The sequence below is a fragment of the Plectropomus leopardus genome, chromosome 4, assembly GCF_008729295.1.
Source record: "Plectropomus leopardus isolate mb chromosome 4, YSFRI_Pleo_2.0, whole genome shotgun sequence".
Lineage (NCBI taxonomy): Eukaryota > Metazoa > Chordata > Actinopteri > Perciformes > Serranidae > Plectropomus > Plectropomus leopardus.
This window is the reverse complement of record NC_056466.1, coordinates 1,962,570-1,978,953: the sequence shown is the minus strand read 5'-3', so window position 1 is coordinate 1,978,953 and position 16,384 is coordinate 1,962,570.

Below are 16,384 nucleotides of genomic sequence, written 5' to 3'. Positions count from 1 at the left end.
TCAGACCAGCGAAAACGGAGACTTTTGAAAACCATGGTTCAGACACGCATGTCTGCCTCTGACTGATCTGTCACGTTATTCTTTCCCTTCACCATGGCTTTATCCAACGATAGTTAATGTTTCTGGTACCACTCTAATACTAACGTGTTTCTGCCACCTTGACACACATGTTACTTTTAGTAGCAGTGCTACCTCTTTGACGGTCCAAGCAAAAAAATCTTTGGTCTTACTTTTCGCTATCTCTGTATCTGTTTTTTAAGGGCTGTACCCAACTCAGAATTATGCCAATCCAATCAGATTTGGCTCTTCAATACTAATATTCGATGATCCGTTTTTTTTTTTTCGTATCAAGTTTTAACGGGCTCAGCAGGACTGACAGACGGCATGACAGTGGCGTTCCTGTAATATCTTACTAAACAAGCTACTGCGCTGTCAGATCGGCAATTTGCAGCAACATATTTTTGCCGACACTAGATATCACATAAAAGTCAGACACTGTGTGGTTTTAAGTTGATCTGAGCGGTCAAATCACAACTTTAAAGCCTCTCCTCCTCTGTGCCGCTGCCTGTGTGCCTGCAGCTCTCTGTACCAAAGAGTAGTGTGAACATCAAGAGCGCTCACTTTGCAACAAAATCTGGGGTCGAAAACCTCCCCAGAAGTACACCGCACGGGACACTGACTAGCAACAAACACCCCAAAAACAACAAGCTCGACTTGAAGTAATCTCAGCCGACTGAGGGGTCTCTGACTGATACGAATCCCTGACTTTCAAGGGGCAGCCCTACTTTTTTGTAAACTGAGCAACCAACCATAGACAATTTGCTTCCTGTTTACACACGTAAATATTCATACATTATGTGTTTTCAGCATTTTAGTACATAGAGTTTTTCTAAAATGGTGCTAAAACGCTCGCGTGTACAGAGATCATTTTCGTTCTAAAATGTTTTAAAATGAAAACGTATTAATGTGGATGTTGCCTTAAACGTTAAAAAAAGACCATTTCAGTTTTACTTTTTTTTTCAGAAATTCTTAATTTTTCCTTTTTATGTGTGTGATTTTTGCCAAGCCTCCTTAGGGAGAGGAAACTTGTTACCGATGATTGTCAAAGAGTTTGCGCGTGATAAATGCACTGTGTTATTTCCTGCGGTATGAGTACAATCGAACTACGTTTTTGTACGTATCAGAAAGAGACGGGGGGTGGTTTTATTTAAAAAATGCAACAAAAAAAGAGAAAAATAACAAGCTGAAATCCAATTTTTATCTCTGGTTATCACCCATTTTTTAAGAAAAAAAAGTCTGATGGAAAGTCAAGAAATATCCAAAAGCGAGTTTCTGCCTGTGGGCTTTGGAACGAGTTGCGTGTGTGTTTTGTGTGTGTGTGTGTGTGTGAGTGTGTGTGTGAGTGTGTGTGTGTGTGTGCGTGTTCAGCAGTGACGTTCTTTTGTTTTCAGCTCGTGTTTAAATTGTTTCCCCTCCGAATATTCACAGCCACGCCAGTTAACAGAGCAAGTTTCCTCCAGCTCTGCTGCCTGGATGCGTGCTCGCCTGGCATGGACAAAGGTGCTAATTCAGGCATTGGTACATTGCAAGGCTCCGTGTGTGTGTGTGTGTGTGTGTGTGTGTGTGTGTGTGTGTGTGTGTGTAACGTGTAGGTGTGTGTTTGAACAGCCACACTGCTTTGTGTGTGTGCCGCAGCAGAGAGAGAGAGAGAGAGAGAGAGAGGGCCAGACGGTGTGTTTTCACACACGCTTGGTCGATTCATTCACCCATCACTGCGGTGAGCGCACACACACACACACACACACACACACACGCAGGCTAATACGCATTTGGGCGCTGTCAGCCGCATCAGCTACAGTACACCAGAGCAGCATGGGAATTAAAGGGGAATTACACTGAAGCAGAGCTGAGAGGCTGTTTGTTTTTTCGTCACATGTAAGCGTTCACCTGAAATTTATTTTAATGAGGCCACATTACGGAAAACTGTCTCTGCAGTGGTGGAAAGTTTTGTTTGTCGGTTTGACAGTCAGTTTCCCGGCTTTGTGAGATATTCAGAATTATAAAAAGAAAGCTGCTAAATAATGGAAAACAAAGAAGAATGTAGGCATAGAAACAACCCTGAAAGCAATACTGCCGTCATATTCGCCTTTGATACTTGCTGAACGGTAGCTTTCAGAAAAGATAACAAGAATACAGATCTTTTCTCTTTTGAAAAAATGACCTCCAGAATGCAGAACACAGCTGAATACAGTCATCAGCTAAACCCCGCAAAGGGCTTTTTGCTCTTGTTCAGTTTGAATATGAATACAGGGGCTGCAGGTGAACTTTTTGATTCATTGCCACTGATATTTTGCTCCTCAATGCCATTTTGTTTTTTTAAATGGATATTCAAATTCTCGTTTCACCAGAGTACAGTTTCAGTTTGACCTCTGTCTCCGTCTTTTAATTATAAAATCTCTCAGACAATCAACAAGAAGGCAATCTTTTTCACATCTGTCTGTTTGGAAACTGAAGCATCATAGGCCCAATGAAAGCAGCGGTGTGAATAACATGACCGTGAATTTAGCCAACTGTAAATGTTAAACATTTACTATGTGCATGAGGTGTACCAGTAACCAGAAGTCACGATTTGGTTCATACCTCGGTTCGATGCCAGTTTAGTACTCTGGTAAAAAAAAAAAAAAAACAAGCAGAAGTATCTCAGTGTTTCCTGCAGAATGAGAGCGACGAAATCTGCAACTTTTGTTTTTTAAAAACTTTTAAACCTTTTTTTTTTTACTTTTTCTGTGGACGTAGCGCAGGTGGAGCTCTCAATAAGTACTTTTTTCCTCAGCAGCAGTTTGTGACTTGAGGGGTGAATGATTGATTTCTGCTGATCAGATCGATGAATGAGAGCTGCTGTGAGTGAAAGCAAACTTTTAGACCAAGCAGAACTAACTATTTAGTTTCCCCTTTAATGCGTCATCATGTGCCGCTGCTCCGCCTGTGCACAGAGTACACTCTGCGCTCCGAGAGTGTGCTGCAATGACTGACCTAACAATATGTATATTTCAACAGCGCTCCTAATGACCGGTCACTCCAAAATGTGTGAATTTCCTTTGTGTGGGATTAGTAAAGTCATATCTTAAAAATAAAATATTTATTCGGGGCCGCAGATGTTTTAATCGTGGCGCCTTGAACATTGTTTCCATGTTATTTGCATCACCCAACACACAGTGTATTCTGCGTGCATCTGCATGGACCAAACTGTGACCTCTGTACCGTGACGCTCAGCACATACAGCAGCTGTTACAGCCCTTCTTCCTCCCCCAAATTAGTTTAAAGTTTAAAATTCAACACAGCAGTAAGTATAGTTTCACTGTGTATCACATGTAATCAGTGGCAGATGCAATTTTAAATCCTTTTTTAAGCTGTTGGGCCGTGGTAAACTGATTTGTATTTATCACACCCAGGCCAAAAAAGGAAGTTTGCTGCTTCACACCGAAAGTGAAAAAAAAAACCTCACAGGTTTTTTTTTTGCACTTGTTCTGTTAAAGTGTGGACAAGTCGAGACTGGGAGCAGATGAGGAGTGATGTGAAGTCTCTAAATTGTCATGTCAGGTCCCAGTTGCAGATTTTCTAATTATCTCACTTATTTTTTTAATTTTGTACCAGGATGTCAAAAATGCTGGAACTCAATTTATGCGCTCAGCTGATCTAAAAATAATCTGCTGATGGTATTGACGGCATCGAGTCAATATCAGTTACCTCACAGCATGATTCTTCGATTGGATTTTTATTAGGTAAAATCAGCTAGTAATAGCTATCTATCCAGCGTGACTTAATTTTCAAAAATTATTGATTATGTACCAACAGCTGTTTTAGTTTTAAGCAAGTACATTGAAAATGGATTGACATCTATTAAAAGTCTTTTATACATTCCTGTTACTTAGTGTGATGTAAACAAAGAAAATATGGAGTGGCATTAGATGACAGAGAAAGTTTCACTCTGGAGCCCTCTGAGGGAATTTTCCGACAGCGTCTTGGCAAAAACGATAAGATTGGAAACAGATTTTGTGCCTGTGAAGGTCATGAATGATGTTTAAGAGTTTGGAAAATTGATTTTTTTACTAGTTTGGAGACATTTCGGAATTCACAAAAAGCAGACCCATATCCTGCATCGTGGTCATATGATGTTTTTGTGACCTGCAGAAATGTGGGCCAGCAGCCAAAGGCTTATCAGTTCGGTTTGTTGTCCTAAAGTTTGTCTGTCAGGTTTGGTGGATTCGGGCAAAACGTGTGGCAACTGGTGGTGACATCAAGTGTGATTGGTCTGCAGATATTCCAGCATTACTTTGGAGATGAAGTGTGCTTTGTGGACTGTAGGGGGCAGCAGATTACCTTGAGTGTCAAAGGTGTCAACAGCTTAGTTAAACAGGGAACGCGTTGTTTTAATTTGAAAGACAATCCAGCTGTTACATCCACATTCATAATATATCATTTAATGTGTTTTTTTTATCTATTATCTATTTCTTGTGTTTTTGTAAATTTGCATATCTGCCAGGATTGGTGAACCAAACTTCGATTGTTATAAAATTCCCACCGCGAACAGTTTATATAAAAAAAAAAAATTGAGCGTGATAATCTTGACTTGACGTATGAGAAATTTGTTGAGTTATAAACTAGACATCGACACATTCATTTTTAAAGTAAATTTAGCCTGTTTTTGGTGTTTTTTCCTTTTAAATGGGAAGAAATCACAAGCACCTTATTGCCAGTGTGGTGTCAGAAATGCTGTTTATATTGATGATTGGACTGCCAACACACACACACACACACACACACACACACACACACACACACACACACACACACACACACACACACACACACACACCATCAAGGTGAAGGGTCTGCCATTAACTTGTCCCTTAAGCGTCACCCAGAAACTGCGCGAAAACGTTAAAACACCCCGAAGAAGAACCAAAAAAGAAGCCTTTGAGGCGTCATCTAACCTGTCTTTGAGCTGAAACAGTTTTGTAGACCAGTGTTATTATTAAAAAAAAGAATAATGTCTGCTTTTTACAGCTGGCTTTTGAGGAAAGATGTTTACATGACTAATTGTTTTTTTTATATATTTACATGCATATCAAGTTTTTTATTATTTCTTTTTAAAAAAAAATGAAAAAGGCTATCAGTCAAAGAACCGTTGGTCCGGAGACGAGCACCTAAAGGTCCTGCAGTGGTGGAAGGTAACTCTTTCCCCACCCTGCCCCACCCTCTATTCTGGAGCACATGGTACGATCCGTGGAGACTTGACCAAGTTCGATAACTAAGGACGGTAGAAAGAAAGACAAAAAGAAAGAAATTGGAGGAGGACAGGGAGGACGGTGAAGACAGTTTGCACATTTCTGTTTTGTTTTCCTTTTTTCTTTACAAAAGATAAATCTTTTTATTCCAATGCTTTGTTAAAAACCACCGCCTTAAATGAGGAAAAAATTGAGAGAGAGAGACAGAGAGGGAAGAAGAGGACAGTCTGAGTCTCCCTGGAGAGGAGGGACGAGTGAGGAGAGGCGGGGGGGAGGACGGGGGGGGGGTGTTGGCTGGGACGCTCAGATGATTTGGTGTGAATGCATGCATGCATACTGGTGTGTACGCAAGTGTGTGTGTTTGGGAGCTGTTTGTAAAGGCTTTGTGTGGGTGATCATAATGCGTGGGTGTGTTTTTAATGTGTGTGTGTGTGTGTGTGTGTGTGTGTGTGTGTGTGTGTGTGTGTGTGTGTGCATATTAATGTATGTTTTTTTTCCTCCATGCTCGCTTCCCTCCATCTCCATTTATGGCATGTTAATGTCTGCCTCCTCACTCGAAAGAGCTTTTGACAGTGGTACAGTGTGTGTGTGTGTGTGTGTGTGTGTGTGTGTGTGTGTGTGTGTGTGTATGTGTGTATGTGTGTGTGTGTAATGCGCATGCCTATGCCAGGCTGGGTCTGCGTCTCGATCTATGTGCTGCATACGTGTGTGTCTGGCTTCATGCGGCGACTGCGCATGTCTGTCACTGTGTGTGGGTGGTTTGGGTGCTCAGCTCTGCAAGGTCTGTATATGTATGTGTGAGTGTGTGTGTGAGTGAGTGTGTGTGTGTGAGTGGGTGGTATGTGCAGAGAGGTTGAGATGAGTGGCTGTTTGTTTTTGTCTGCCTCAGAGAGCGCCATACCTTTTTTTTTCCTCTGCCTTTCACACACACACACACACACACACACACACACACACACACACACATCTGCAGAGTCACAGCACAGAGTCTGTACATCTGTGCCGTATCAAAGGTGCAGATCTATTGCGGCCACATCACCGAAGCACCTCTACTGTACACGCACAAGCGTTTTGTTTTGGTTTTTTACATTAAAAAAATCACTGAAATGTAAAATCAGACAAAGATCACGATCACTTCTTTCGACTCTTCTTTCCAGATTTCCCTCCCTAAATATCTCCGCCTGGCTGAACGTCCTGTACTCCTGCACGGGACGACAGCACAACTGCAGCCAGGACACTGACACTTTCCCCCCAAATCATCACTTTTGATTTTTTTCCCTCTCAATTGTCCCTTTTCTTCCCTCCCTCGCTGTCCTCGCCTGTTTTCTATTTCTTTGTTTACATCTCTCTTTATGTATACATTCTGTCTCCCTCCCTCTCCATCTCCATCACACATATACACACACACACACACACACACACACACACACACACACACACACACACACACACGAAGAAGGCGTTAAATAGTGTGGTCCCTTGTTGCTTCATTACGTAAACCATCATTTTCTATCCACCGCTGCTTCATCTCTGTGTCGACACCATTTTCTTTACAGCATGCAAATCCCTGCCAAACTCTCACCCGTATATCTGCATGCCTGTGTGTGTGTGTGTGTGTGTGTGTGTGTGTGTGTGTGTGTGTGTGTGTATATGTGTATGTGTTTCAGTCTACAACAACAGATGGGGCTGCCAAATATGTTGCTGCATGTGTGTGTGTGCATGCATACATGTGAGCTATTCGGATGCAAATATGCAGATGAATGGGTGTGTAGGTGCGTCTGACCAGTGCCCACCCCTCCTCCCTCTCTCCCTCTCCCTCTCCCTCTCTCACGGGACACTGTGTGATTTTAATGCACCTTTTAATAATCAGACGATGGACGAAGAATCTGTCCCCGTGTCGCCCCGGCTGCTGAACATCCACACGTGAGGCAATCATGAGGCGAATATCGACCAGACTGTTAAACAAAGTGAACAAGTGGGGTTAAAAGAATAATTATTATCGTGCTAGACTTGAGCAATGAGAGGAAGAGGAGGAGGAGTAGGTGGAGGAGGTGGTGCTGTTCTTCCTGAGGAGGAGATGTTTGTTAAGAATCTCTCCCAGGACAGATGAGGCATTGCGGCAGTCTGCCGTCACATGAGCGAAGCCACAATCCAGACAAAGAGACAGGAGAGAGAGGAGGCTAATGACAGAGAGGAGGAGGAGGAGGAGGAGGAGGAGGAGGAGGTGGTGATCGTCTCTCTCTGGCCCCGTGCCACTAAGATAAATACCTGGCTGCTTGTTTATTTATGTAGCGTGGCATTTTGCAGAGGGGTGGGGTCGTGGGCTGAATAAATAAAGAGTTGCCCAAATTCCGCAAAACGACCTCGGCAAAGCAAGCGCCCACTTATTGGACGACGATCCAGATAAAGAATAAAGCTTCTGAAACTTTCCGAAGAACAAGGAAGATGAGCTTTTTGAAGTTAAAATTGCACTAAATGTCTGTAAAAGAGTGGAGGAGGAGGAAAAAAAAAAGAGTCCTTTATGTGCAGAAAAACATTTGGCTGAACGTTTCACCCCACTGTCCTTCTTTAAGCACTGCAATGTGATAATGTGATCGGAGGTGATTTGGCCTCGTTGGCAGTGTGTGCCCGGCTGTTGTGTGTCAGTGTGTGTTTGTGTTGAACGCCGGGCAAATCTTCATCTGGAGTCAATAATCGGAGGTCAGAGAAACAGTGCATTTTTGTGTTGGCAGGAGACTGATCTTAAGAGGTAGTTTGGCATACATCACGATTAGTAGTACAGTGGTTCCCAAAACCTTTTGTGCTTGTGACCCATGGATGTATAACGAGAACTGGATGCAGCATAGGAGGCAGGAATCCTTCAGGTCTATGAAAGTGGCTCAGTGTGTGCCCCATATGGTGGGTACACAAGAAACTTTAGCTTGCAGAACAGCTAACTTTCGCTTTAGCGCTCCTCTAACTTCAATGATTTGACATAAATTCAATCAAGCAGCTCCACTTCACTTTCAAAACGTTACTGGACCGAGTAGATCATTTCGCAGGGGTTGTGACGCTCAAAAAAAATGTATAGACGTCACTTTCCGTATGTAAGTCAATGGGAAAATTTTTTGTTTGGACCAAAGGGCAACAAAAACAGTGTAATCCCACGGTTTGGCCATTCCAAAAATTGGCTTCAAAGCCCGGCGCAGTTCCTGGGGGCCTGTCGTGACCCCTTACTCAATGCAAAATCAGCTAAAGGAAATCCATCAAAGGTAGGGGTGCACAATATTAGATTTTCACCTTTATCTGACATACAAATATCTTCCAACTAATTTGGGCGCTGCATCTCAAAATCTGATATGTTTGAAAAAGGCCGGGCAAGTAGAACTAAAAAAAATTGTAAGATGTCCTTGAAAAGTCATGGAAGTCAAAGAAGATTAAGTCTCTGCAATCAAGGCAAATTTGACCTAATTGGAGTAATTTTAGTCTCGTAATTGAAGTGTCATCTTATTTGCCTGTCAAATCAGGACACAAGATTTAAAACTCGAGCTGAAAGGATTATTTGATCAACAAAAATTTAATTGGATTTTGATAATTTATTACTTTTGGTTTCAAATGTTAAAACTTTACTGTTTTCATGGGGGGGTTACATAATTTCTAGACCATGCAATGAATTAAGGAGACCGAAAAAAATTCGGGGAATAATAATTAATATGGAAAATAATCGCCACCCTAATTTTTTTGTATCAGAATTTAGTTTTGTCATCTTGGGACCCCTTAGATTCGACTCACAATCCCATGTGGTGAAGCCAGAGTAAGGAAACCACTGTAGTATTACAATAAGACCTCAGTGTTGTTTTCGCAGTCTAAACGTGGGCTTTAATCTGTTATACAGGCAGAATTTCGACAGTCTTTTTGAGATGTAATTTTTGTCGCATTGCAAGATTTTAAAAAGAGAATGTATATGTTGTGGTTATTGAGGGTTACGGCAGATCCACTAAGCTTTTTGTCCAAGTTTCTGCTGTGTGTCGGTGTTTGGCCTGTTCTCCTGAGGCCTCGGGATGTCGACCGGGCGCACGAGTTTTTTAGAGAAATTTGGCGTAATCCCGCGAGCACAGTAAAAGGGATATTTTCTTTGAAATCTGCCCGCGTCTGTTTTGTTTCCTCTTTGATTTTGAGGAAATGTTGCGAGCCGGTAGTTGAGTGCTGCTGAGTGGAGAAAGCAGAGATAAAGAGGTTTGAACACTCGTCTGCCCTACAAAGAGCAAAAACTGAAACAAGAACCTGAGCAGTTCAGGCCACAGTCACGGGCTGTATATCACAAAATTTCTTTTTTTTAATGAAATCTAGAACCCAACTTTGACCTTTTAGAGGTCATCACAGGTTGCGGCCTTTTGCCTTTTTGTAGGGCAGCTTTGTCTGAGCACAGTTTTATGACTAAAGGTTGAGTGGGGCCAGAGCAGACTTTTTCTTTCTTTTCTTTTTTTTAAAGCGATACGAGTTTGATCGCGCTTTTAGAAGAGCTTTGTACACATTTCAAATTTTTTCTTTTGGTTTTTCATTGTGTTTGTTTTCTACATTTGAGCTAGTGTACTGTAGTCCTTGAAAGTTATTTTAAGACAGATGCTACTAATCATTCGACATTAACACCTGTAGTTGCCAAGTTGTGTAAAAAGAAAATTACAAAAAGAAGAGAAGTGGAGACATGGTTAGCTGTAAAATAGTTTAGAGAAAGAGAACCACATATTTTTGCATTGTTGTATGACTGAGGTGCTGCGGACGGGAGGGACGAGGTTTTAATGCTGGACCAGATGTTTGGTTTTTACTGTACTGCAGCTGTTGTCGGGATCGAGACTGCAGAAAGCAGACAGACCGATGGATGGACGGTCAGTCGAGGCGAATAAAACACTGGCGGGCTCACATCATTTAAGGCTACAAGTCTGAATGTCTGTTTAAAAAAGTCTCTTCATGGATAAAATCCTACTCTCTGTTGTCTTGTAACGATAAACACATTTGAGCATAATCTTCCATTTAAATCGACCCAAAGTACGTTTACTTGACCTGGTTCTCGAACCAGCTTTTCCTCAAAGAATAAGCTATTGCTGCTTGAATGTTTCTTATTGTTTAGACGCCACCTGGTGGCTAAAAACAGCTACTGCAGCGCCGAGATTGGGGGGGGGGGGCTCAGCAGCTGCAGTACCTACTGACTCCACCAGAGGGCGGCATCCCAAGAGGCAGTGATCCTACACAAGCTACGATTGTACCGAAAGAGTCGATCACTGTATTCATCCGAGCACCTTAACAGCAGACCGCCGGAGGCTTCTGCTGCTCATTTTACAAATCCGACACAAGACGCAAACCCGCCAAAACGTCCACTGCACGTGGGCTTAAGATGCCAAATAAAGTTGTCGGTAGATTGAAAGTTGCTGACATGACTTCCAAAACAAAAGAGCGCCGCAGCTGTTTTCGTGCTTCGACTCGTCCATCCACATTCTGTTTTTCTCTCCGATCTCCGTCCCGGCTGCCAACCACAGAGAGGAACTAAAGTGACAAGAGTGAGTGGAATAATCTTTAAAAAAAAAGCACCTTTGGGCGAGCGCTTAACTGTCCCGGAGAGCCAAAGCCCTCTGCACCTTTCTGAGCACGCTCACTATGTCACTTCCTCTCTTTGGCTTGGACGCTGGTGCGTTCGGGAGGGGCGGGTGGGTGGGAATCGAGATGTAATGTGAGGGTTCTTTTTGTAAGTTCCTTATTTTTGTTGTGTTTTTATCTTTTTGTACTATATTCCCTTTTTTTATTTTGTATGTTTTCTCTTCACTCTCTTTATGACATTTGTTGTTTACTGTAAAAATGACGATGACGATGATGATGATGATGATGATGATGATGTGCCCAATCGACCTGTCTCCTCCAGGTGGGAAGTGGGAGCAAAGACTGTGCAAACTCCTCTGCATGTGGGGTGGGAGAGGGGGTCAGAGTGGGGGGAGGGGGAGAGTTTTTGGGTGAGTGGGTGAGGGGGTACCAGTGAAGGGGTTGAAGGTTGGAGTTGATTCAAACAGGGTTCCTACAAAAGATTGCCAAAAACGGTATCGTTACCCTGAAAGCATTTGATGCTCAAATGGTTTTGTGTCAATTCAAACAAGCACAGAACGTCAGAAATTCCCTCCATTAACAGCTTTCAGCTAATAATCAGGCACATGTTCACGCCTGATTTCAAAATCAATCTAAAAAAGCAAAGATGGCTTCGATTAGGGCTGGGTATCGTTATTCGTGTCTGCAAACGTTTGTGTCCTTTATATTATTCTGTGTCCCCTCTCGAAATTCACAAGCAGAACTCTTAAATTATTTTTGCTCAGCAGCAGTTTGTGGAGTTTGTGTCGCAGGGTGGATAACTTATCAGTCGATCAAATCACAGCTGATCAGGCTGATGGATGAGAGGAGCAGCTGCTGCAGAGGTGAGGGAAAGCAAACTTTTAGAACAAGCGCAATCAACGGTTAAGTTCTCCGCTGCTCCGTCTGTGACGACAGTATGCTGTGCGCTCCGAGAGTGCGGTGCAATGCATAACAGCTAATGAACGGTTCAGCTTCAAAAATAGACAATCAACATGTGAAGCAGATGAAGAACTATAATATTTATGTTTGTTCAATCAGATTTGGCTGTTTAGTATTCGACTATTCATTTATTTTTCCTATATTGAATTTTAACGGACTCCCTGCGATTTTCAGTGCGACAGCGACATTCGCATCAGATAGTAAACAAGGTTACGATGGCTCGCAAATTCGTATTAACTTGCTGTGAACTGAAAATTTGCACTGCTCGCCTTAACACAATCGCAGTCGACGGAGGCTCTCCGAACTTTCGGGGGCAACCCTACATGTGTGGTAACTTCTTTTAAACAACACCCAGCCCTAAATCTGATGTCCTTTCAACTTTTAAATCTTTCAAATGCTTCAGGGGTTTGACTTGAACTCTCATATTTACGGTGTGGAAAATTGTTTGATCTAGTTGACGGTCTCATCACTCTTTTTAAACAAATGTAGCAGGAAATATCCACCCTCAAACATTTAAAAACTGGTGCTGGAAATCACTTTTTAAAGTATTTAACAGTAAACACAGAGTTCTGGTGTCTTACCATTAAAGCTGCTTTAGCTTATTTTTTGGGGCACATCCAACCCATGGCATCGTGTTCCTGGCCACCTGATGAAAGCCCAATATTCACCCTTTTTATTTTTTTTAGCTCTGATTTTGGTCACTGCCAACTCCTGAGGGAAATATCTGCCACCAGCTGCTGCTAATTTTGTGATGCAAGGGAGGCATGTGAATACAACAAAAAAAAGTTATTTTTTAACTTGATACCAGATTAACTTTGGAAACAGAGGGTGTATTTTTTCCTGCGTAGGGACCCTGCTGGAAACCTGGAGGAACGTCAGGAGTCGTTAAGTGTGCAAAAACTGGCTAAACTTGAGAACAGAGGAGCGAGGGAAACGGATGCGAGAAATCAAGATTGTGATCCTGAGGTTGAATCCTCATCGTTTTTATCTCTCCCTCTCCATCCCTTCCTCTCCGCTCAGCCGCCTTCCTCCTCATCTTCCTCGGACGCTGCGGCCTGACCTCATCGACCCCTCGCCCCGACCTTTTCCCCCTCGCGCTCCTCAAGCGCCGCGCGTCTCTTTTTTCCTGCGTTCTGCAGGTCTGTAGTCTTCTATCCAGAAAACATTTACTTCGCTCTTTCCCAAATCCCCACACACCAGAGACAACACACACACTCACAAATATAAATATATATAAATATATATATATATACTGTATATGTATAAATGAATACAAAACGGGCAAACCTCTGAGATACAGAAGCTCGTCTTCGTGTCACTGATGCAGTTTTAAAAAAAAAAAAAAGTACCAGTTTACCTCGGGAGCTCTCAGCCATAGCAGACCTTAATGCCCACAGATATCTCAGCGCTGCGAGCAGCTTCTGAACTGCTGTGGCTGCCGTTACAAAGCAGGTACATACTTTTTTGTTTTTCAGGAACAAACCCGAGAGCCTCAGCAGAGCGCTCCCGGACCATTTGAATGCATACGCCGCAGGGTTTTTACAGAAACGGGACACAAGCCGAGAGTCCACGTCAACACAGTCTTACCTCAGAATTATACTTCAGAACGGGGGGGTGGGGGCTTACATATGATCATAGCAACCGTGAATGACTATTTTTTATTCCTTCTCTTCCTTGTCTCTGGTGTCGTTGGGGGAAAAAATACTCTGCTTTCTTTTTCTCATTTTTTTTTCCACTATAAATATATAAAATATATAAACTGTACATTATGACATAGAAGCACTATCGAAGTTTGATTGTTAGATGTGCACTCGCAGCATGAGGTATTATTCTTTATTATTCTTCATAACCCAGAAAAAATGAAAAAGTGAAATAACAGCTTTTGGAGGTAAACAAAAAAAACGGATAAAAAAAAGAAACGTAAACAATGCAGTAGCGTCTTCAGATGTCAAAGAAAATACCCGACCTCGACCGACGACACACACACACACACACACACACACAAACACACACACACAACCACGACCCTAACCCCAAACCTGCCGTGTTACCCCGCCCCTCCCGCCCCCCCTCATCCAACCAATCGGCCCCTCGCGCCCCCTGCTCCGCCCCGTGTACATGCCAGTGTTTCCCCCATGTGTTCCAAGTGCCAATAACTTTGTGAATTCCTAACTGTGACCCAGTAATAACGATAATTGCACATTAACTACTGTAAAGAGAAAAAGAAACCAGACTGATTAAAAATGAGGAAAAATCTGAATATCTTAATAAAAGGTTTTTAACAAACAGGACTGACCGTATCGCTGTGTCGCGTCTTTTTTTACTGTGTTTTTTTACTGTGCAAAATGAATGAGTGGCTCATGTTTAACCCTGAGGGACTGTTTGCTGCATTTTACGCACTTTTCATTCTTCATTTCTCTATAATTTTGGCTGTGTTCATGCATATGGCTTAAATTTGTTAAAGGTGTCCGAAAACAACACAAAAAAAAGACGTTTTGAAGGGTTAAAGACCTGACATCGCACATGTGTTATTAGCTGTCATTTCATTTTGTTTACACACTAAAACACAGTATTTAAAGTAGCACGAGTAGAAAAGTGTCAGAAAACTTACTCTATAATGTCAGTTTGACTCCAACATTTAAGTTTTTGTCAACATGCCTCCAGAATCTACTGATCATACCGGACCACGGACAGAGTTTTGTTTCATACTACCTTAACTTATTATGTTTTTGATAATGTTTCTTACTTCAGTCACTTTAAAGGCTGTTTTACAGTTTTCACAGAGAACTTTAACTTTGAAAACATCCTCTCAACAACAAATTCCTCTTTTTCAGGTAAGTATGAGAGAAATTATTCCGATGCACAGGTAAGATCCTACATCTACACTCACAAAAACCAAACCGTCTTTGTTTTGTTTTGTCGTGGAAATGTGGCATTACTATGTTTTACTACTTTTGTATCATTTTGGATTGAATGTCGCAGCAAAATGTGAACACAGCCGCTTGTTGCAGGAGCTGTACGTGAGTTTAAACTTAGCAGTCATAACGGAAATCATGACTAACTTCTGATTTATGCATCATTTAAATCCAAACGGCTGCACCACAGAGATAAGTGATAATGTTAACATCTGAAAAGTTACACGTGCTCCTAAAGTAGTTGTAAATCATCAATTGCTGGAATTAAGAGCAGGGATTTAGTGACACCAGAGTGCACAAACATTGATTTTTTTTTTTCTTTAAGTGAGGAAACTGAATATTTGCGATTTGCATTAACTGGTTGGAATTTTAGGTACTTTTTTTTTTTAAAGCACTTTAACATCTAATCATCACTGAGCGTATGTGAGAGAGACAATTAAAAAAAAAACTAATTAAAAAAAGTCAGTTATATTTATTTTTAAGGTGTGTTCACAGACTTATTTATTGAGTTAGATACAAGAAAACAGTCCATCTTATTTATTACTATCTATTTATAAGGTCTATTTTTTAGCTAATATTATTTTTTCTTTACGCTGCTGGACCCGGATAACGAATTTCATTCCTTCATGTTTTTAACTGAACTGAAGTTGCATCACAGTAATCCTGCAAGACCTAATTTATTGATATATTTCAGTATCAATCTATCTTTCTACGATGTGCTTCACATCAAAAGTAGCCTGGTTTTACCCCAAATAATCACGGTGAAACCAAGTGTAGTAGCTGATGTAGCTAGAAGCTGAACAGCAGTCACACAGCCTCAAAGTGTCGACTTTACACCCTAATTTAGGAGCAAACTGGCTGCTGCAGCTCAGCGCTGAAGTGCAGAATCATCACATCCTATTCTGAGAGCAGTAATGTGACATGCTTAAAAAAATCTGTGGGTGACACCAATGTCCAACGGCCGATACTTAAACTCAAAATGATAATCGCGACATCTTTATGTATCTAAAAACCTAAAGTTTTGATAAAACATCGAGGTGTTTTTAGGGCTGCTGCTAGTAAAAAAAAAAAAAAAAAGCTTATTACAATTTAAAAAAGCCAACTGTGACTTGTTTATGTGTTTATTTTTGTTTTGTTTTGTCAAACCAACAATTTAAACCTGAAGATGTTCATTTTACACTGTTCCAACAGTCATGGAGGACCTGGAAAAGTCATGGAATTCTACAGTTTCTTTTCCAGGCCTGGAAAAGCCCTGGCATTACTAATAATAAGCCACAGCGTGACGTTCTGTTATGCGTGATGGCCTTTTTTTTTTTTTCAAAAATATGGGAAGAAGGCAATGTGCAATGAAAGAAATTACCACAAAAATACCAAAAAAATAGTAAAAAGTACAAGGAAATTACTTGAAAATTAGTAAATCCAAAAAAAAAGAGAAAAAAGAAAAAAAGAAAAATAAAATAAAAAACAACAACAAAATAAAAAACAACACAGGAAAACAAGACTTGGAAAAAGTGCTTGAAATAATATAACGCTGTAACATAATTTTAAATATGTAATTATGATAATCATAAATATATTTTCCTATGGCTGTTTTTTTTCCTGAACATTTTTCCTTAAAATGGTTTGAAAAAATGAAAAAATAGTTTTCTA